Below are 23,239 nucleotides of genomic sequence, written 5' to 3' on the forward strand. Positions count from 1 at the left end.
TAGATTGGGGTTTTTCGTTTTGTTTTGTTTTGAGTAAGTTATTTTTTTTGTTTTGATATATTGATATATCAATAAATATTGATATATTTATTTGTTTTGAGTATAAGTTATTTATATATTTTAGATTTTAATCCTTTATCAGATATGTCATTTGCAAATATCTTCTCCCATTCAGTAGGTTGCCTTTTTGTTTTGTTGATTGTTTCCTTTGTTGTGCAGAAACTTCTTATTTTGATGAAGTACCAATAATTTGTTTTTGCTTTTGTTTCCCTTGCCTTAGAAGACATATCTAAAAAAACTATTGCTATGGCCAATGTCAGAGAAATTATTGCCTATGTTCTTTTCTAGGGTTTTTATGGTTGCAGTTCTCACATTGAGGTCTTTCATCTATTTTTTTTAAAAGATTTTATTTATTTATTTGACAGAGAGAGATCACAAGCAGGCAGAGAGGCAGGCAGAGGGAGAGGAGGAAGCAAGCTCCCCGCTGAGCAGAGAGCCCGATGTGGGACTCGATCCCAGGACCCTGAGATCATGACCTGAGCCGAAAGCAGCGGCTTAACCCACTGAGCCACCCAGGCACCCTCTTTCATCTATTTTGAGCTTATCTTTGTATATGGTGTTAGAAAGTGGTCCAGTTCATTCTCTTGCATGTAGTTGTCCAGTTTTCTTAGCACCATTTATTTAAGAGATTGTCTTTTCCCCATTGTATATTCTTACCTCCTTTATTGTGGGTTAATTGACCATATAAGCATTCAGTTTATTTCTGGACTCAATTCTGTTCTGTTGATCTATGTGTCCATTTTTATGCCACTACTCTACTGTTTTGATTACTGCAGCTTTGTATTATATCCTGAAATTTGGAATTGTGGTATTTCCAGGTTTGTTTCTCTTTCTCAAGATTACTTTGGCTATTTGGGGTCTTTTGTTCCATGCAAATTTTAATATTATTTGTTCTAGTTATGTGAAAACTTCTGTTGGTATTTTGATAGGGATCATACTGAATCTATAGATTGCTTTGGGTAGTATGGACATTTTAACTATATTAATTCTTCCAATCCATGAACATGAGATATCTTTCCATTTGTTTGTGTCAACTGCCATTTCTTTCATTAATGAACAGAACAAATATTTAACTTTAAGGCAATATGTAAGGATTTAGGAAGATCGAATCATTATCAGAATAACTGAGAGCTGAGCATGACTTTATTTAAGCATTAGAGAAAAATATATATATATATAAGTGATAGAATAGAAATATCTTCTTACAGTTTCCTTCCAACCTGAAACATTCAAAATTCTTCCTTTTGAATGCAAATATTTATAGTTTTGCCCTCTGATAGGACACTGAAAATAGACTTCATGGAGAAATTACTTTGAAATTCAAAGTCCATTTAAAAACCAATTATTCAGAATAATCCATCAGAGACAATAAAAACTTGTTTTCATTCCAAAGGCCTATAATTATGGGCTTTTAAATTTAATATAAAAGGAGTAAACAAACTAGATTTAGTATCTGACCGATGTATCACATATTCATTCCTGAACCAGATATATGTTGTAGATCCTTTGGTGAAAGTTTATAAACAGTATCACCCTTTTAGTAAAACAAAATTCTTTTTATTAAAATAATTCCACTGACATTTGGGAAAGGGCAAAACATAAGAAAAGAGAGAATATAAATGGTTGCCAAGGGTTCAGCCTTAAGAGGAGGCACCAAATACAAATGCTCTGCATGCTGTCTGTTGTAATGATTACAAAAACCTACATGTGTGTAAATACCCATGGAACTATATGACAAGACAAATTTTAAAAATTTGCAAATTAAAAAAATAAAGTGATATAGAATGCACAGGTGCATTAAATTCATTCATTTGTCTAAAACATGGAGAGATCCTTTTTCCTTTTTTGCACACTTGATTAAAAAAAATAAGTCAACTGTGTCTATTCAGAGTAGGTCCTAGGGCTAGATGAAAAAGGATAAGAAAAGATATTAGAAGAAATGAAAACAGAAGTGGAATCCTGAAACACAGGAATTATTTGGACGACATGACTGAACCATTCACACTCAACATAGCAAAGTTCTTCTCAGTTCCAACATATCAGGTGCAAAGTGGCACATTTGGATTTAAACAGCATGGTTTAAAGGAGATTAAAATACAAAGAAGGAGAAGGAGATTAAAATACAAAGGATAAAATATTCTGTTATTATACACATGTCTTTACATGAAGGTTGCCTAATATTTCTTCCTGGAATTACATTTTATCTAGTGCCCACTATTCCAGTGTATTTACCTTTTAGACGAAAACCAGGAGATGAGATGATTAAAGTCCCAATATTCTTCTCATAAAAGAATATTTACTTATAAAGTGCTTCCAGTACTAAAGCAATTAGAACTTTGAATTATTTCTCTCACAGTTGAATTTAAAGCATCTTTTATAAGCAGCACAATAATAGCTATAGTGGGGACAGACCTGTGGAGAGAATGGGGGATTAAGAATCATAAGGCCTTGGGGCTCCTGGGTAGCTTGGTTGGTTAAGCATCTGCCTTTGGCTCGGGTCATGATCCTGGAGTCCTGGGATTGAGCCCTGCATAGGGCTCCCTATGGAGAGCCTGCTTCTCCTTCTCCTTCTGCTTGTGTTCTCTCTCTGTCAAATAAATAAATAAAATCTTAAAAAAAAAAAAAAGAATCATTAGGCCTGGATTCTATACCCAGTTCTGTCATTAATGGGATGAACTTGGATGACAATGGTTGTGATGATCACCATGCTGATCATTTTCTTTGTCCCATATCCAAGAAGGTTGAGATCAGTTTTGAAGATAATTGAACCTAGAAACCATGGACCCTCCTTAGTTCAGTACATAAGGATTATTAAAGCGTCAAATAAAGACATAGTTTCTGGAAGTATTAAGTGGTGGTAATTACCCAACAGTGTGAATGTACTTAATGCCACTGAGTTGTCCAATCACAAATGGTTAAAATGGTAAATTTTAGTATGTTTTACCACAGGAAAAAAAAAATAAAAAGGACATGAGAATGGTGTAAGAAAAGAATACCTCTAAACAAGTCTCTCTCTCAGACATTATAGGAATTTCTATTTATAAGAATATACTCAGGGTGCACCTTTGGTCATATTCAGCACCCTGTTTGGCATGAGGAATCTGCCATACCTGAAAGACCTTCTAAAAAAAAAATCTTGATTTTTATCCTCTCTTCTGCAGGAGAGACCTGTCAATGGCCAGGCACCACTTCTACCAGGTAAAACAAAAGATTTACCACCAGCCCAGTCAGCTCCTCCAGGCCTAAGGTCTTGGTAATAAGTCCTGAAATGTCTTGCTGTGCCAATGTTGTACAATCTCCTTTTCCATATCTTTGCTGCACATGAAGAATTTTGCTTATTTTGCTGTGTCTATGTTGCATGACCTAGGAATTTTCCTTTTTTTTTTTAAGATTTTATTTATTTATTTGACTGAGAGAGAGAGAGATCACAAGTAGGCAGACAGGCAGACAGAGAGAGAGGGGGAAGCAGGCTCCCTGCGGAGCAGAGAGCCCAACTTGGGACTCGATCCCAGGACCCTGAGACCATGACCTGAGGCAAAGACAGAAGACTTAACCCACTGAGCCACCCAGGTGCCCCCCCTTTTTATGTTAAGATTTGTCCGTAATCAGGCATGATTATCTACAATAAAATAAAACAGATTATCTACAATAAAATAAAACAACCATGACAGATTTGTTTCCCCTTCCTTATATTATTCTATGTGAAGGGAGCTTCATATTAGGATACTTGACATTCCTGATTACCTCTTTACTCCTTTCCAAGAGAAGTAACTTAATCAGATTATTATATTCTGAGAGATAAATGAGGAATGCATAGCCAGCCTCTTCCTGTTTCCTTCCTCGCTGATGCACTTTGCTCACACAGATTATGAACTATCTTCTGTTCCTCTCTAGTGTACATTTTACGGGAATCTGCATGAATGTGGGGAGATGCCTGAGATTGGGTGAATCAGTCTGGTTTAAGGTTTAATATTAGGAAGCACAGTTGACTGTATATATGACCACCATTCTCCAATTTCAGTTTTTTCAGTAAACAAAGGGAAGATTTTGTCCCCAACCCCCTTTCCTTACTCCATTTGTTTCACTTCCCACCTAGTTTAGAACTTAGGAAGGCAAGAGGGATGCTTTATTGAACTTACCAAAACATCCCGATATCTGTTGTATGAATTAATGAGTTTGAAAAAGAGGCAATGAGTAAAAAGTGGAAAATCAAAATATCTGGAGAGTCACTGAGGCTTTTTTTGCATACCTGGAGTAGGTTGGTTGGGCTTTGGAAATGCTTTACTGAAATACATGGGGTATTCAGTATATGATGTATTAGACCTACCCTTCCTGAACAGAGGCACACAGACATAAGCAAAACCACAGGCCTCAGTAAGAACTATGGCATTCGTGAAGGTTTTGGCCATATTGGCCAGTGAGCCTCAGCAAAGAATGGAGCATCAACAAAGATTGAGAAGCGTAGATCTCAGCCCAGTGTAGGCAACAAGCCTTGGGGGAACTACCCAGCCAGCTGGCCCAGATCGTATCAGCAAAGACCCAGTCATGTGTACGTGCGGGCAGTCTGGGTGCCCTCTGCAGCAGCTTGGCCTCACAGGTTCTGCAGGAACTGGATTCACCACTCCTCTGCCAGGCATAGAGGTCTCCACAGGCAGGCTCAGACACATGAGTTTTCAATCACAACCCAGAGTCTTACTGGTCTTTTTCACTGTGGGGGATGAGTAATTTTTGCTGCTGTAGTAAAATTTTGTAAAATTTTGCTACACTGTAAAGCAGCAATGTCTACAGAACTGTAGTGAGGTTCTAGATTTAAGTGGTTAATGCCAGAGACGACGTCAATGACATGACAAGGTGCTTTCTTTTCCTTCATCATGACGACGTCAATGACATGACAAGGTGCTTTCTTTTCCTTCATTTTCACATAAACAACAGCAGCAGCAGCCGTGGGAGTGGATGGGTGGGGGAATGGTGAAAATGGAGTGAAAAAAATGTGGATAGTTGTTGAAGCAAGGAGATTAATGAATCAGAAGGAATAATTAAATGATTCTCTTGACTTCTGTGCATTTTAATGTCAGGCCTAAGTAGAGGGGACTAGGTCTTAGGTCTCATTTAGGGCCAAAGAGAATATTGTGGATGGTACAGTTGAATTCAGATAGCTTGTCTACATGGTCTCAAGTTTGATGTCTATCGGATGAGTTCACTAGACTTACAGTGAGGAAATGGCTATCCACTAATAATATTTAAATCTGTCACTAGGCAGAGTCCACCCTCAATACATCACATGGTTGACAAAACCATGGTACTCAGAAGAAATTAAAATCTGAATATGCCTAGCAGAAAAAGAAAGACACCTGAATTAACTCTCTCATTTATGATGGGCCTTATTGGTCAATGCAACTGAACATAATTGAGAATATTAAAGTGGGGATTAAGTTTTCAGGTTTGAGTCTAGTGTTAATCTAATAAATGTATTTTTTTGGCCCATTTTGGAGTCTTTGGGGGAAAAAATTGACCCTGCACACTAGGGATCTCAGAAAAAATACGTAAAGGATCTGTACTTGCTTTGTGCTTGGATGGAGGGTAGAGGGCAGCTTCATAAAACTAGGAGCAGGCCTGTCTAATCGACAGATCACTTTTTTTCCTAGAGAGGAATAGCTACATCTTAGTTAACCATGAACTTCTTGGTTAAAATGTTGGGGCAAAAGAACAAATAGTGAGTTGTTTAGAGAGAGTGGGGGAATGTTACTTCTCTCCTGGGTTTGGGGCCTGTTTTCAGATGGAAGGTGTTCCATCAGCACAGCATTCCACACCTCTCTCCATCCCTTTATTCACTCATTCCATCCCAGGGAGGAGATATAAGCCATTCAACTAGTTAGAAGAAGAACCTGGGCCTGAGCAGCTATGAACTCATTAGGGCTTTTCCAAGCTGCCAGATACATGATAGAGTTGCAACTGTCCTCACAAATGAACTTAGGCTATTGACTGTCCTCCTGCCAGGAGGATTGAATAGGGCTTGTTCCAGCAGCCAGGAGTAGAGCCCCCCAACAATCTTTGATGGTCATGTTTAACAAGTCTCTGTAACTTGGACAGATTTGCTGTCATGCTATAGGTATCCTATCTTAACTGGAGCAGAAATAAATTCCTAGAAATGTTCCTATCAAAAAACTAAACTATGTAGCATTGCCTTTAAGCCCAGGTAGTGAAGAGTGGGGCAACCAAACTGAAGTTTGGAAATATTATGAACCTATTCAGTTGACAGACTATTTGGTAAAAAGCATCGCCTGCAACAACTCAAAAGGCAGATAATGTATCCAACTGGTTTATAGGTCTTATGAGGAGATTAGAAAAAAGAACACAAGTATCACATGTTGCTTACTGTTTATTGCACTTGAAAATGTACTACAATCTCAGGAAAGATCAACTAGTTTGCAAGAAACAATGCAAATGCAGAAAGGCCATGTAAGATTAGAAGGGCCATTATATCTCTGTCTAATAACAAACTGTAACTCATAGGAACTCCTTGAACAGCAAAACTGAAAGATTGATAGAACCCAGCCCCACGGATAAGGGAAAAAAATGAAGGAATTTGGTCATCACAACCTTGTTAAAACTTGAAAAAAATTATAGATTAATGTAGCATCCTATAAATCCTTTCAATTACACAACTTGGCTCAGGGAATTGAGGCTAAAGATGTGGTTCTCATCACAGAGCTTGATAAGCTCCAAGTACTTAGTGGTAAGTCCAGACAGAGAGGTATGCCTTTGGGAAAAAGAAAATGTAATGTTGGCATTGGCATGTGGATCTCAGTGGAATCAAATAGAAAAAAAATTATAGAATTAGAATTATACTATTTGGTAAACTATGAAACAGTACTAAAATGATTTCAGACTCTTTGAGACTTATAAAAAAATTACCCTTGAAACCCTATTCTCCAATGAGCAAGAGGTTTATGAAAGGCTCATGATAAAGAAGCTGTGCATCCTGACAGGGTATGTTCTCCAATGTACTCTTCAGGTGTGGTCGAGGTGAATAATGAACAAAAGAGGTCTTTCCAAAAAGCAGAGCCAATTGCTGTAGAAATTGCTGGACTGGGAAGTTTACCAGGAATCAGAATTGAAGCATAATCAAGGAATATTACCTGTCAGGGATAGGGGCCCTTCTAGCATTTGCTGAGTGGGATTTAGAGTCACTGTGAATGGGCGATACAGAACGCCTTCTATCCTTGAGTTTAGCCCTTTCTGAATGGGAATGCTAGGTTGTCCTGTTTGTGTATCATGGTTTTGTAGTGTATATGCAGGTGGAGATACCGAGGATGTGGAAAAATAACTTATCTTTATACTTCATAAGTGTCCGGCGCAAGGAAATCATATCTGGACTGATACGATGTTTCTCACATCATTTTTGATGCATAGACGGACATTTCACCCACGTCCTAGACTTTGATTCTTGACTAAAGGGGACTTGGGTTGCCTCTCTAGGGAAAGAGGTGAGTCTGTCTTTGTGTAGAAAGGGTAGTGAGCCAAACATGTGTTGGCCAGAAAGGAGAACTGTGGGTTTGTAGGGCTGTTTACAAACAAGCTGCTTCTCTTTCATTCCCTAAACATAGCAAAGACCGAACCTTCCTACCGAGTAGGTTTCATTTGACCATATGGCTTGTTTTTCTCAGTATAATGTGGGAAGAGCCAAGGAGTATCACTTCCATTAACAAGCCTTAGCAGCCTTTCACCAACCCCTTCTCACCATTGCCACACCTATCCCCAACAGTCCAGATACTGGCTACTCCATCAGCTTGCGTCTGGGAGTGAGTTCCATGTCAAGTACATCCCTAAGGATGACTATACTACGTTTCATGTATGGGCCAGAAATCAACTTAGCCCAGCCTGGTTGATACAATACCCCTGGACGTTTCTCATTCCATCCTCTTGGGAGCAAACCTGCCCATAGAGGGTACGTGTTCTGTTCCTGCATACCACCAGTCTTAAAGATTCAGTGATGCCTGGGGAGGTGTATCAGAAAGCTCACTGTTTGCAAATGTAGATTAAATCTTCCAACTTAGCCTTTATAAGTGATAAAAAAGATTTGGCCTTAACCAGTGAATTCTTTGTCTTATCCCCATTGTTTCAAAATTCAGGTATAAAAAAGGAGGGTTGATCTGGTACATGTGAAATGCAATGTTTCTTCAGCAACATTTGCCAGGCACTATTCTAAGAGCTGTACATATATCATCTTAATTTAAGCTTCACAACTACCTTATGAAGGAGGCTTTATTACTCCCATACCCTTACAACCCTTACAGATTTCTTAATATTAACAATCCTTACAGAGGAGGGAACAGAGACACAGAGAAATTAATTGTCTTGTCCAACAAGTTTATTTCATTTCTTTTATCTTTATGAGCACCTATTTTATTGAATAAGAGGAGACACCATCAAAAGTGAAAGACGTATTATTCTTTTTATTTGTACAACCCTCTGGGACTTTTTGTTTGATATTAAAACTCTGCATTATGCTTTCAGGAGAAAAAGATTTAGGATCTTTAGGAATAAGTCAGCATTGTTCCCACAATAAATAATTCACTAAAAAAGAATTCCAAGCAAGGAAGGGAATCTGATAATTTATTTTAAAAATTATACTCATTAAGAGGCCATCAGAACTGAAAAATGAGAAACTCTGTATTGTCTGATAGTATACGGTGAAAATTTAATTTCAGATTGTATATAAGATATTGAGTCATTAGACAGATTACACTTTAAAAAATCTTTGAATTGTTTGATATAGACATAGATACTGATTGCATAATTAAATACTATTTAGATAGATATAAGTCTTTGGAGCTGAACTTTTCAGTCCTGTGGACTCCTATACTGACTCTCCAAGATGTCCACAATATCCTGGTTGCCCTCGTACTCTCAAAGGTGTCCTGGTATGAGCAATATATTAGTGACCCTCCCTAACTATATACTATGTCTTGATTTGCATGCACAAAGTCACATCCTATATTCAAAATAATTTACTGTGGAAAAATGAGATAATTATCAGCTGAAAAAGGTAGAATTAATTCTTAATTTATTTTCTATCAAGATAAAATTTAAGTGTGTAGTATAGATATGGTTTTTGTGGCAAAAATATAGATAGCATTTGAATTGACTCTTGTATAGTTTCCAAGGCTGATACTATAATGTATTTGATTAACTAGGGGAACGTTGATAGAAGAGTAGTGTGTTGTGTGTGAGGTGAGGGGTTCTTTATCCCTTATCACCTATGTATTTTTTGTCAGGGAAAAAAGAAGCTTATTGACCTTATCTCCCAAAGGAATCTCCAAGCTAGTTTAGATATATAGTTGATTAAGAATTTAAGAGCACTTAAGCCCTCAAACAATCATGTATTATCACATTTTCATATAAAAGAGTTTAAGCCACCAGTCTGTTCTCTAAATATGTTTATTTACAACCTTATTTGTAACCTTCTTTCCAGTATAAATTTACCTTGAATTGGTCTGAAGCCAGAATTTCTGACAGGTGGAGTCAAGCGACTAATGAAGTTAGTGCTTCAGCTGCATTTGCTCCTCAGGATATAACCCCATTAGGTTATGTTAGATGGAGGGAGAGTCTTCAGCGTAAAAGGGTTATGAAAAGAAATGTAATTAAGTAGGTGGGTGGAAGCTCTATAGATTATAAGTTCTTAATGTTGGAAATTTCCATTGTTTATACAATTTTGTCCTAGAACTTTCTAAATAATAGATCTTTAAGTTCCTTTTTAAATTGTTAATCAGAATAATCTTATTTGATCTTGACCTTTTTTCAGTCAACATCTGCTTGATGAATCAGACATGAAGATAGACCAAATAGTTTTATAATAGACCATTATATATTTAATATATTCTCATTAGCATTCATATGAATCTTTTAAAGGTCAAGAGGTCTCATATGTATTTTACCTCTAAAATGTTATATGGTTTATATCACTCATTTAATCTTTCAAGAATACAGGCATAAATATTAAAGGATTCCACCATTAAATAGCATATTCAAGGAAAAGGTTTTTTCTTGATAATTCAGAAATAACTCACCTAGGTGTGTTTGTAATTCTGTTTCCAGTTACATAGATTAGTGCCCCGAGATTAGGTAAAGAAACATATCCCTACTCAAGCTATTGGTGATTTCTCATATTTGTATGGTATCTCCGTTTTGCCAATTAATTTATATACATTAATTCATTTGATCCTTGTTATAATAAGCTGAGTTAGGTATTGTTGTTTTCACTTTTAATATGAGAATGTTCAGGCCCCAAATAGTAGTCCAAATCACATAGGTCTCAAACTGAAGATCAAGGCTTCTGGGGCGCGTGGGTGGCTCAGTCATTAAGCTACTGCCTTCGGCTCAGGACATGATCCCAGGGTCCTGGGATCAAACCCTGCATCTGGCTCCCTGCTCAGCGGGAAGCCTGCTTTTCTCTCTCCCACTCCCCCTGTTTGTGTTCCCTCTTTCACTGTCTCCCTCTATCTCTGTCAAATAAATAAATAAAATCTTTAAAAAAAAAAAAAGGTCAAGTCTTCTTCTTCCAAGTTCAGTGTTGTTTGTTTGTTTTTGTTTTTTCCCAGAAGAACACTGTTTTGTGTTAGTCATAATGTGTGTTTAGAAAACTCAGTGTGTGGGGTGCCTGGATGGTTCAGTCAGTTAAGTGTCTGACTCTTGATTTCAGGTCATTTTTTAAAAATTTTTATTTTTTCGGTGTTCCAAGATTCATTGTTTATACACCACACCCAGTGCTCCATGCAATACATGCCCTCCTTAATACCCACCACCAGTCTCACCCACCTTCCTCACCTCTAAACCCCCAGTTTGTTTCTCCAAGTCCCCAGTCTCTCTTGGTTCATCTTCCCCTCTGATTTCCCCCAATTCACTTTTCCTTCCCTTCTCCTAATGTCCTCCATGTTATTTCTTATGTTCCTCAAGTAAATGAAACTGTATGAAAATTGATGTTCTCTGCTTGACCTATTTCAGTCAGCATAGTTTCCTCTAGTCTCATCCATGTTGATACAAAAGCTGGGTATTCATCTTTTCTGATGGCTGAGTAATATTCCATTGTATATATGAACCACATCTTCTTTATCCATTCATGGGTTGATGGTCATCTTGGCTCCTTCCACAGTTTGGCTGTTGTGGACATTGCTGCTATATGTATCCTAGTGTTCATAGCAGCAATGTTCAGTTCAGGTCATGATCCCAAGGTTGGGATATCAAGCACTGAGTCATGCTCTGTTCTAGGTGTGGAGTCTGCTTATAATTTTCTCTTTCTCTTTTTGCCCCTCTCCTCCTCTAACAACGACAACAACAAAACCCCCTCAATATAGACTTTTGTTTGATTTTAACTAGAGGTCTGATGTGTTCTCTATATTCATAGAGGAGACAAAAATAAGCACCATGTATTAATTTAAAAGTACAAATTTTAACAATCTATACTTCATGTGGATTGATTGCTAGGATACATTAAAACCAATGTACTTTCACCACATAACACAGAAGAGTCCATGCTAAGATTTTTTTTAAAAGTGGGTGGGACAATCGTTGTCCTTTCTAATTTTTTTCATCCAGGTGAATGCCTCCATTTATTCATGACTGCAGGACACAGAATGGGTGTTGTATTCAAACACCAACATTACAAGCTCCTGATAAGTTCTCCACTCTTCAGCTTCATTGTTGGTGTTCAAAACTCTTTCCCTTGACCTATACCAAACTCAGTACCTTTTACCTTATACAAATACAAAGATATTGGCCACAGTGACCTGATTTGATCCTCACTTAAAAGAAACTGGATTTCGGGAACTCAGCGCAGCTCATATGAAATATAATGTTCATCTCTGGCCCTTTGACAGAACAGTCACTCTATAGCCATTACATTCTAGTTTAGAAATGGCTGTCTTGGGGCACCTGGGTGGCTCAGTGGGTTAAGCCTCTGCCTTCGGCTCAGGTCATGATCTCAGGGTCCTGGGATCGAGTCCCGCATCGGGCTCTCTGCTCGGCGGAGAACCTGCTTCCTCCTCTATCTCTCTCTCTGCCTGCCTCTCTGCCTACTTGTGATCTCTCTCTGTGAAATAAATAAATAAATAAAAAATCTTAAAAAAAAAAATACAAAAAAAAAAAAAAGAAATGGCTGTCTTGCAGCAGTGGGTGGATTCACACTTTCTGTACATATATCACTTTAAGATGGAGATGAAAATGCTCTGTGTAAATGTAAGTTATTATCAACCATTTATAGGATTAAGGACTTCTCCAATACAGGCTGATGCCAGATACATTATTAGTTCTGAAGAAGCCATTATAGTTTATGGTGTCAGTGATCTGATGAGAGAATATAATAGGGACATCATCTCTGTGACCCAGCAAAATACCATTTATACCTTCGATGAGATGGAAGAAAAGACATTAAACTTATGGGATATCTTAAGGTACAAATAATGGTAGGAGAATGTTAGATGACCTTGTGAATCAAGTCTGTCATTGTTTCCAGGGACAGTAATAAAGGCTAAAATGGCAGATGTATCCACTTATATATGAAGCCTTTCCAAAATATCTGGGAAAGTGCATAGATAATTAAAATAATCATAAACTACTGTATGGTAGAAACCAACCACAGCATTAATAGTCACACACACAGAATTTCTTCAAATCCCTCAGCTAACTATCTGACCATATATTTTTTTTTTTTTTGAGTCATACTACAAAATACGGTCCTTTGCTTCTCCATTTCCCGGTTTCAGATTAGATACACAAACAGCCATTTTGCATAATGTAAATTTGAAGTTTATTTGTATATGAGTTTAATGTATGTTTCTTACATACTCTCTACATACTTAGGTCTCAATGCATCTATCATCCACCAAACAAAATTCACTAAGGCAGGGCTGATGGGGGATGGTTTCATTGTATCTTTGCTTCAATTATGTTTATTTTCTGTCCTTTTCTCCCACCAGCTTTCTTTCCACTGCCATGAATATTTTGGTGATTTCACTTTCGGGAATCATTTTTGCATTCCCCTTGATCTGCTTGAGCTATATCTCAGTAGACACCAGAGGAGAGTCAGAATCAATATACTTTAGTATCAACACTGATAGGGAAATTAGGTCTTAGTGTAAGTGAAAAACAATTTGGAAGAAATTTAGGGGGAAAAAATCCCCTCCATAGCTATATGTTTCCTAATTCATTTATATTTATTTCAACAGGAGCAGGAAGTATAGCATGAAACACTTCGTTGGAACAAATACACTGTCTAAATGGGGCAGGTTCAGACACATTCTAAATCGTAAGCAGGGCCAAGAATCTAATATCCGTCATGTGGCAATGCTCTGCACCATCACGTGGTGTTATTGTCATCATCATATTTGTGCTCCCCTGCCTACCAAAACTTTATATTTTTATAGATTATAAACACTTGCTTGTGTATAAACTCAGAATCACAAAACATCTGTATAAGGTAGGTAGAAGTCACTGTATCTTACAAATAAAAATACGTAGGACACAAAGATATGTAATTTGTCCATAGTCACATAGTTTATAAGTGGCTGAAAAGAGATTTGAAATTTCACTTTTCCTAGAGCTCAAACTTGTCACAGCTTTCTTACACGGCCCCTAAAGATAGTGCATGGTTAGGCCCTAGTTAAAGAGGATGTTATCTGAAAATGCTATCTCTCAATCTAGGTCATCTGAATAAGCCATCTGGACTTAACCTAAGATTTCTGAGTACTACAGAAGCTAACACCTTGATCAACAAGAATATTCTGGAAATAGAAAATGCTGATTATTTTATGGAGAAGGTGCAAGTTATAGGAGTTAGGAGGTTATGAATGACCAAAGGATAAAAACAAGGGTTGGTCTACCGAAAAAAGTTTGGATGCTCATTATATGATCACATTATACTATTTCTGTGTCCCCAAGGTTTATGTCAATCCATATAGCATCCATGGCTGCTAAAAGGTGGGGGAAATTGTCATGTGCCCAGGGTCATTTTCCTATTAGGGAATGCTGGTGGAGATGGGATGGGAATCTTGGCAGCTGGGAAAATAATTGCAACCTTGATTTCTCCATCAGCACGTATGCTGTACAAATTTGTGTGTGTGCGTGCATATATACACATGCATGTGGGTGGTAGGATAGAGTCTTCTAGGCTCCCCTTTATATCCCTCTCAGCAACTCTATTTGAAAGCTCAGTGCTGGGGTGTCTGGGTGGCTCAATGGGTTAAAGCCTCTGCCTTTGGCTCAGGTCATGATCACAGGGTCCTGGGATCGAGCCCCGCATGCTTCCTCCTCTCTCTCTCTGCCTGTCTCTCTGCCTACTTGTAATCTCTGTCTGTCAAATAAATAAAAATCTTAAAAAAAAAAAAAAAGAAAACTCAGTGCTGCTTCCATGTTTGGGGAAGAATTAATAATAAGAATTATCAACCTTGGTTAGGCAGAGAGGAGGCTAGGAAGTGGCTGAGAATGGAAGCTTATCAGAGTAAAAAGAGATGGTCCTGCCAATTGATAGAAATCAAACCAAATTCTAAATCTAGGTGGCTGTTAAGTCCCATCTTATTCATGATCTCTTAATCATCAGGGCAAAAGAGTTCTTTTCTTACATCTATTATAGTTAGTATGAGGGCAAGAGGTGGGGCTCTATTCTCTCTCTCTCTCTCTCACTGTTTAAGACAGTTTTAATTTTAAAATACACTTATATCTACAGAAAACTTGCAAACATAGTGGCATGGGGTTTAGTATACTTGTCACCTAGTTTCCCCTATTGCTAACTTACTGTGATAAATTTGTCACAACTAAGCAATCAACATTAGTATGCTACTATTAACTAAATTTCCTACTTAGTTCTGATTCCACTAGTTTTTCCCTAATATCATTTTTCTGATCTAGGATCCTATCCAAGATATGACATTGCATTTAGATATCATGTCTTACTAGTTTGTCTGGTGATTGACAGTTTCTCAGACCTTCCTTGATTTTGATGATGTTGAGAGTTTTGAGGAGTAATGATGGCTCTTTTGTAGAATGTTTGTTAGTTTGGGTTAGTTGGATGTTTTTTCATAATTATACTGGGGTTATGTGTTTTTGGAAGGAAGACCACAGAGGCGGTGCATTGGCATCAGATCATGTTAGGTCTACATGTTGTCAGTGATGTTAACTTTCAGCACCCGGCCAGGGTAGTGTTTGCCAGGTTTCTCCCTGTAAATGTACTTCCCCACCCCTTTACTCTTTGAAGGAAAGTCACTTGGCACAGCCTATACTCAGACTTGGGAGAGAATAGTAAAGCTCTACTTCCTGGATATTAGACTATCTATAGAAGTTATTTGAAATTCCTTCCATATGAAGAAGTTCCTTTACATTTAACATTTCTTGTACCACAACCCTACTGGTAACAAATTATCTCAGTTTTTGTTAGTTGAAAAATGTCTTTGCTTTCCTTTTATTTTTGGAAGATGTCTTTGATGAATATAATATTCCAGGTTGACAAATTTTTATTTGCTTTTAGTATTTTAATATTTCCTTCCATTTTATTCTGGCTAGAATTGTTTCTGATGAGAAGTTAGCAGTTGTGATTATTCCCTTGTAGATAGTGATTGTGTTCCTCATTTTCTTGTTAATTTTGGATTTTAGCAACTTGACTCTGATGCTTTTAGGTGTGTTTTTCTTTGTATTTATGTAGACTGGTTTTTCTTGATTCAGATGATACTCATCATCAGATTTGGGAAATTTTTTAGCTCTTCCTTCAACTGCTTAAAAAAAAAAACCCAAAACCCTTATTTTCTCTCTTATCGCCTTCTGAGATTTGAATTACTTCATTGGACCACTCATTACTGTTGCATTGGTGAGTAGGACTTTGTTTTTGTTGTATGTGTTTGTATGTTTGTTTTATCTCTATGTGTTTTAATCTAAATAGTTTCATTTGACCTATCTTTAAGTTTACTGATATTTTCTATATCTGATATCCACTTTGCTGTTAAGCTAATTTCACTATAGGTATTGAACTTTCACCTTTAGAATTTCCAGTTTTTAAAATAGTTTCCATTTCACTCTTATGATCATTTATTTTTAACTTGTCTGTCCATCTTTTCCTTTAAGGCATTGGAGTTATTTATGATGGCTCTTTTAAAGCCTTGATATGATCATTTCAACATTTATATAATTTCTATGTAATTGTCTGTATTAACTTTCATTCCCCCTGATTGAGAGTCACAATATCCTGCTTCTTCTTACATCTAATAGATTTTTGCTTGGGGGTACACATTGAGAATGTTACAGTATTGAAAATCTCATTGTCAACCTCATCTTGTTCTGGTCAGAATTTGGTTTTAGGTTTTCCTGGAGTAGGTCTAGAGTAGCCTAGCTCCTCAAATGAGGCTTTTCTAGAGTCCAGGATCTCCAAAGGCTACGTGTGTGCATTTCCACTCTGGCTAATCAGAACTCCAATGTCTGCCAGTATTGTTCCATTCCTAGGATCTCCATTTGGCCCACTAGTTGTGCCCTAGAGATCTTGCATAGCATTCTTGCATTTATACAACTTCGTATTTGGCCAAAAGCATAAGAGGAGTTCTTTCTAGATTTATGGATTTATTTATGCAGCTCCCTCCTCTCTGGTTCCCTGAACTACACATAACAATTTTCTCAGAAATGCTGGACTTTCAAGTCTTTCTCCTGACTATCAAGGCTGCCTCTCTCTCTTGTACTCTGCTTCCTTGTACTGTGATTTGGATTTTTGGCTCCAAGCAGAAAGTCTGATGCATTTGGAGCCCATGTTATGTATTTTCCTTATCTCAAGAATTACATTCCTGCATTGTCTGTTTTCCATTGTCTGAAAGGAATTGCTTCGCATATTGCGTCCAAATTTAGGGGTCCTTGTGGTGAAATGATAAGTATAATATTGGTTATTGCCTAATGACTCAAGCTGGAAGAATTACCTTGATATTTATTTAGTCTTATACCAATTCATACTGTTTCTAAGTATTCCAGAGTTACTGTTTTCTAAGATATTACTCTTAATCTTTGTCTCTATTTCCAAGGCATAGCATCCACCAGTAAATATATCTCTGTAGATATGCAGATTCTGTACTACAAAAAGTGGGGAATCTAGAACATTTTCAGAATATTTTAAATGAGTGACTATTGAAAATAGTACAGGTTCGGGGCTCCTGGGTGGCTCAGTGGGTTAAAGCCTCTGCCTTTGGCTCAGGTCGTGATCCCAGGATCCTGGGATCGAGCCCCGCATCGGGCTCTCTGCTTGGCTGGGAGCCTGCTTCCCTTCCTCCCTCTCTGCCCGCCTCTCTGCCTACTTGTGATCTCTCTCTGTCAAATAAATAAATAAAATCTTAAAAAAAATAGTACAGGTTATTCTACATCATAAAAACATAATCAAGGAACAGAGAAACACCACTATGTAAATTTAGGGACGTTCAAAGATACTCTGCTTTTTAAGGGCAACGTCAGATCTATGAGGCATGGAGGAAGAAGAAGAGAAGACGATTCGAAACCTTTAGTTTTGGGGCACAATTCATTCCAGTTTTGTTTAAATTTCAGAGTTTCATGTGATTGATATTGGGCATCCAAAACATGAGCTTTAAAGGATAGATGATTATGGTGTTTCAAATTTACACTATGTCTACAATTAGTTCTTAAGAATGAATTGACTAGTGTTTTTAAAAATTCTCTTATTACCATGACCTGGATGTATCCAGCACCTTCTTGGCAGAAAGGCAGGAATATTGGAGACAACCACATGGGACCAGAATGAAACAGAACTAGAAGAGAATTCTTTTTATGCTAAGTAGTTTTATGTAGTTGTAAAAACATGGGGAAGTCATAATCTTTTGAAACTTTATTATTTTTCTAGTAATAAGTACATGTGGGAAAGAACTCATTTGTTTACCTAACCCATATCTATGTGAAAGCACTTTTAAATAGTAAAATGCCGTACGTAACATAAAGTTACAGTTAAATTGGGTGTTTTCTGATGTGTTTTAGGGGACATGAAAAAACATCATTGTTAGCTATTAATGCCTACAAGCCCCATCATTTGATTCTCTCTCTTCATTTAAAACATTGATTTGAGAGGGCCCCACCTAGAATGAATGATGAATTCGTTTACATGCTGGTTTTGTTCAGTGAACACTGAACTGAGGAGGGTAGAAAGTAGAAAAATAAACATTTTTAGAAGAAAGGGTTGGGGAGTTCTGGAGTGTGGTGTACCACTGGCGTGAACAGACCAACAGTAGTGAAGTGGCCTGAGAAATAGGGAATACCATAAAACAAAATGGGGCACTGATAGAAGGGAGGGATCTTGAAACAGGAGCTGACCTCTGCATTCTGGTTTAAACCCCACCTTAACTGGAAATTTTTATAGCACTCAACACACTGATCTTTGCAGACCCTCCTCTCCCCACGTAAGAGTCAACAGTTGCACAAAAGAGGAGCTATTAGGGACTATGAGAGATAATCTAATTGTAGTTTGAAGACAAGTACACCAAATTTTCTCTTAATTCTGTAGCCAAAGCATGTAAAATGACTTGCTCTTAACACAGAGCTAGTTGGTATTAGATTTGGGACTGAGATGAGGGCCTCTGGCTTTTGGCCCTTGGTTCTTTCCATCCTTCCAGGACTCCTTTTATGTTTCTGGTTAGGGGCACTATAAATGAGGCCATAACCCACCTGCACTCCCAGCACAAACCAGAGGTGTGATTAAATCTCTGCCATGATTTTTAAACGTATGCTCCTACTCCCAGGTGTTTCCAGACCTCTTTAAGCATGCTTTAGTGAAGTTTTGGACAGAAATATAGATGTGTGTTTCTATCTACAGACAGTGATCTATTCTTATAGTATATATCATTGTTCTCCGTAATCCTGTGCTGGCATTGTTACTACCCAAGAGGTTAAAAAGATTGATGTATAACCTGGAGTGCTTTCCATTTCAAGAAGAAATACATGTTGAGAAACTGTCTCTGGCTTTAGTCATTGCCGAAGTGTTACTCCTGAACTTGCATAGACACATCAACCGGCACCTTAGTAGGTCTTGTGCTCGGAATTCTGTGGAATGAGTCATTGTGTATGTTAATCAGGAACCTGAGACACGGGTGGAGGACCAACAAGTCAGATTCATCTACTCCATGTCTGAAAAGAGCCTGTTCAGGAATTACTCCCAGCTCATTACAGCTCAGTTCACAAATAAAAAAGAGATTCCAAAAGCTTCGTTCCTCCTTTTTACCAATAAAAATAGATAATAGCAAAGGATGAATGGCTCACTTGAGGCCACATAGTCAGTAGCAAAGTTACGATGGATCCAGGCCCAGGGACTTAGTTCAGTGGTCAGGACACTTATGAGGATTCTTGCTATTCCAATGGGGAAAAACTAAGTCAGGGAAATATCTTGAATAACTGACTTTTGCATGTTAAAAAAAAAAAAGAAAGAAAGAAAGAAACAACAGAAGGCCACCTGGGTGGCACAAATTGGTTAAGAGTACGACTCTTGGTTTCAACTCAGGTCATGATCTCAGGGTCATGGGTCCTGCATTAGGCTCCGTACTCAGCTCTGAGTTTGCTTGGGTTTCTCTCTTCCTCTCCTGTGCCCCTCCCCCCAACTCTCTCTCTCTCTCTCTGTCTCTGTCTCTTTCTCTCTCTCTCTCAAATAAATAAAATCTTTTAAAAAAATGAAATAACACAGTATTTCATGATAGACTGTCAAGACAAATGTCTTTTATTGGACACAATCTGACATATAAACACTGACACACACACACACACACGCACACTTAGAAACCTCTTCTAGATAAAAAATTGGGTGAAATTCCCCAAGTTGCTGCTTTGTCAGCCCCTGGTATCATCAAATATTTTTAATCTCTTTTCTGAGCACAACTCAGATATTCAACAGCTGGGAATAAATAAGCAATATAAATCTCTATTTCTTGAAAAGAGAAATGAAGTCTATACCTTTCAGATAACTTAATAACCTCTAGCATCAGTAATAAATATCCAGCTTTCTGTGTAAATTACACTGGGTCTTGGAATATTGTACTCAGCCCTGAGTTATTTGTTTCATATATCGTATCTCTATGTATACAAATTAGAAAGAAATGTTTTGGAACGTGATTAAATTACGATTGCAGGGAGGTATGTGGTGATATAATCCAGAAGCATTCCTTTCTCTGGGTTCCCTGGTTCTTTGTTATAATTGCATTTAATTAAATAACTGCTCTAGAATTACATGATAAGGCAAGCATTCTCAGTGTCAAGGGGAACCACTAGTCACTCTGATGTCAAAATAGTCTAATCTTGCCCAATACAGTGAAGGTTCATCATCTGATGATCACAAGCCTCCCAAGCTCTTCCTTTGGGTCCCAATAAGCCCTTCTAGCTTCTGTAGAGGGCCTGGGTCAGAGAAAATTTTGGCAAAGTTTTAACAGTTTCATGGTTCAGGTTGAGTTGTGATGCTTTGTTTTTATGCTTGACCAGTGACCAGGCTTGTTGCATGGCTGGTCTGATCTTTGCACCTCTCTTCAAGGCTTGATACTGACCTGCGCAATCATGCGGGTTCAGGATGGATCTCCATGTGGGTCCATTCTTCCGCGGTTCACTAGCTGCACTGAACACCATGTCTATCACAGAGCTACAGGTGGTAGGTAGGCCTTCTCAGAAAGGCTTTGAAAAATTGAAATCAATCTTTATTAGGATGTCAGTAAGTATAGTCACTGACTAGACAGAAGAACCTTTCTACTCTAAGAGAAACTGGTGAAGATTATTTGGGTAGCTCATTCACTGTCAGTTCGACACTTCATTTTAATCAGAATACATTCTGCAAGGAGCTCATATCTGATAGGCAGAACAATGAATTTGTTTCTGCTTCTATATAGCCCCATGAATAAAAGGAAAACACCCACAGCACAAGATGTGTTACACCCTATCTCTGCAAATCACTATCTCCCAGAGTCACAGATTTCATTATGTAAAAACTTCATTATAAATTTTGCTCAGATCACTGAGTTCTTGACCTTTGTTGTTGTTCTTTAACAAAACAGTATTAAGTTCAACATATTAATACTTTAGACAAAGAAATGTGTTTGAGAAGAAAGAAATCTGTGATATATATATGTATATATATATTCATATATGTTCAATTGGATAAGAGTTTGTTTTGTGCTTTTTTCTTAGTTTTTTTAAATAAGGTTCCTAATAATTTAGAAGGGTGTGAATTAAAGTTAGAACTTTTAATTTTGTAGATAATTGGCAGAGCAGATAGATACCTTTCTGCATGATGCAGAGTACAAGTTCATCTTCCAAGTTCCAAGATGACAGTGACAGTGTCAAATCTGACAACCAGCAATGTCCAGGCATATTGGACATGCTGAAGGAGCAGGCCCAGCAGAACCTCATTCACATGAGGCCCTCACAGCCTCTTGAACAAATTTATCTGAGGGAAGAAAGAAATTATGCATCACTTGCCCTGTGCCCTGGGTATATCATGGTATTAGAGATAGACAAAGGTGAAGGGAGGAATTAAATGACATTTTTGCTAATTTTTTAAAAGATTTTATTTATTTATTTGTCAGAGAGAGTGAGCACAGGCAGACAGAGTGGCAGGCAGAGGCAGAGGGAGAAGCAGGCTCCCTGCTGAGCAAGGAGCCTGATGCAGGACTCGATCCCAGGATGCTGGGATCATGACCTGAGCCGAAGACAGCTGCTTAACCAACTGAGCCACCTAGGCGTCCCTTTGCTAATCTTTGTATCACACTGGGGCACAACTGAGCTATACGGAGACCCCTCTAACATGACATCACAGAAGGAGACACTCCTTTTCCCCAGTGTATTTATAGATCACCTTTCAACTCTGATACCTTACAGCTTTAAGGGATAAACCATGATGTCCAGAGGCAGATGTCATAACACCATTTCTCTAAATCACATTTCCTTTCCCGAGAAAGGACTCCTGGGGTAACACAAGCAGACTAGGAACGGAGGAGACCCATTGGCATTCCAGTTTTCCTACCAATTTCCCAAGCTATTAACCACTTGGAGGTTGGATTATACATTTATATTAACTCCTATTACCAAGGAGAAAACTAAGGTTCCTTTTGTTTCTTTTCCTCTAAAGTATTCATACTCCTCGCTAGTGTGACTGATTCCAAATAGTTAGCAGGTATGCAACAGACTGATCAGTACTATCACTCAACAGCTGACAATGCTCTTCCCAGATTGCCTTTTGGTTCCTACAGCTATGGCAAACAGCCTCTGTTTGTTAAATATTATATGATATTAATGGTTAATAATGTACTCTTTGGGACCAGACATCCCTGGATTATAAATAAACTTTTAAACTTATTAGATATATGGTATTAGGCAAGTTAATTAACCTCTCTCTGACTCAGGTTCATTAACTGTAAAATGTTTATAAAAAATAGTTCCATACTTAGAGTTGCTATAGGGTTGAATGATTAATACTTGTAAAGCAATTAAAATGGTACTTGATATACAGAAATATTGCAATAAATATTGCAATAAATATTAACTCTTAATACTATTATAGTTTTACATAAGGAGAAAACATGAGCATAGGATCCTCAACATTATGCTAGTCTCAAAAATTTTATTGATACCATGTAGGTTCTGATCAGACCTTTAGGTGGTCCTGCTTTCCAAGGTCACATAACTAACTGCAGTTCCTTAATTATAATATGAACTCAATGAATCTCAATGCAAATATTTGTCACTTTTGCAATCAGTTAGTATGATTATAAGACTTTAGGACTTGGAGGGAAAGAATGAGAATCGCTCTAGAGAAAGAAATGGCTGTGACCTGCATAATTTTTTTTTTTTTAAGTCATGTTGAATATTTCTTTTAATCCCCTCAAGACCCTTTGAACATGAAGGCATTTCATCCCAGACTGTGAAACACTGAGAAAGATATAGCAAACACTATGGAAATTTTCATATTTTTATCAATTCTGAAACATTAAACATTAAATTAATTATAAATTAAAAGTGGATTAATTCATTATGAAGCTCAAATTGAGGAAAGGAGTACATTTTTCAATTAAGCTATTTATTTTGAGATTGTTGTATGTTCAAGGGAAGTTGTAAGAGACCATACAGAGAGACGTTACATATTCTTTAAGAAGCTTCCACAGTGGTAAGTGACATCACTAAACTGTAA

General features: G+C 37.5%; 1 long non-coding RNA gene across 6 annotated transcripts in view; it reads left to right on the forward strand.

The window, feature by feature from the left end:
* LOC125092674 (uncharacterized) overlaps positions 1–23,239 on the forward strand; it is a 373,116-nt gene that overhangs the window by 297,292 nt on the left and 52,585 nt on the right. For 4 of the 6 annotated variants that reach the window (XR_007125041.1, XR_007125036.1, XR_007125039.1 and 1 more), the window contains 2 exons: positions 3,222–3,258; positions 15,873–15,913. This is a non-coding gene — a long non-coding RNA (uncharacterized LOC125092674). The remainder of the gene's footprint in view (positions 1–3,221; positions 3,259–15,872; positions 15,914–23,239) is intronic. The other 2 variants (XR_007125042.1, XR_007125044.1) reach the window with 1 other exon arrangement.

Source organism: Lutra lutra, chromosome 2 (assembly GCF_902655055.1).
Source record: "Lutra lutra chromosome 2, mLutLut1.2, whole genome shotgun sequence".
Taxonomy (NCBI): domain Eukaryota; kingdom Metazoa; phylum Chordata; class Mammalia; order Carnivora; family Mustelidae; genus Lutra; species Lutra lutra.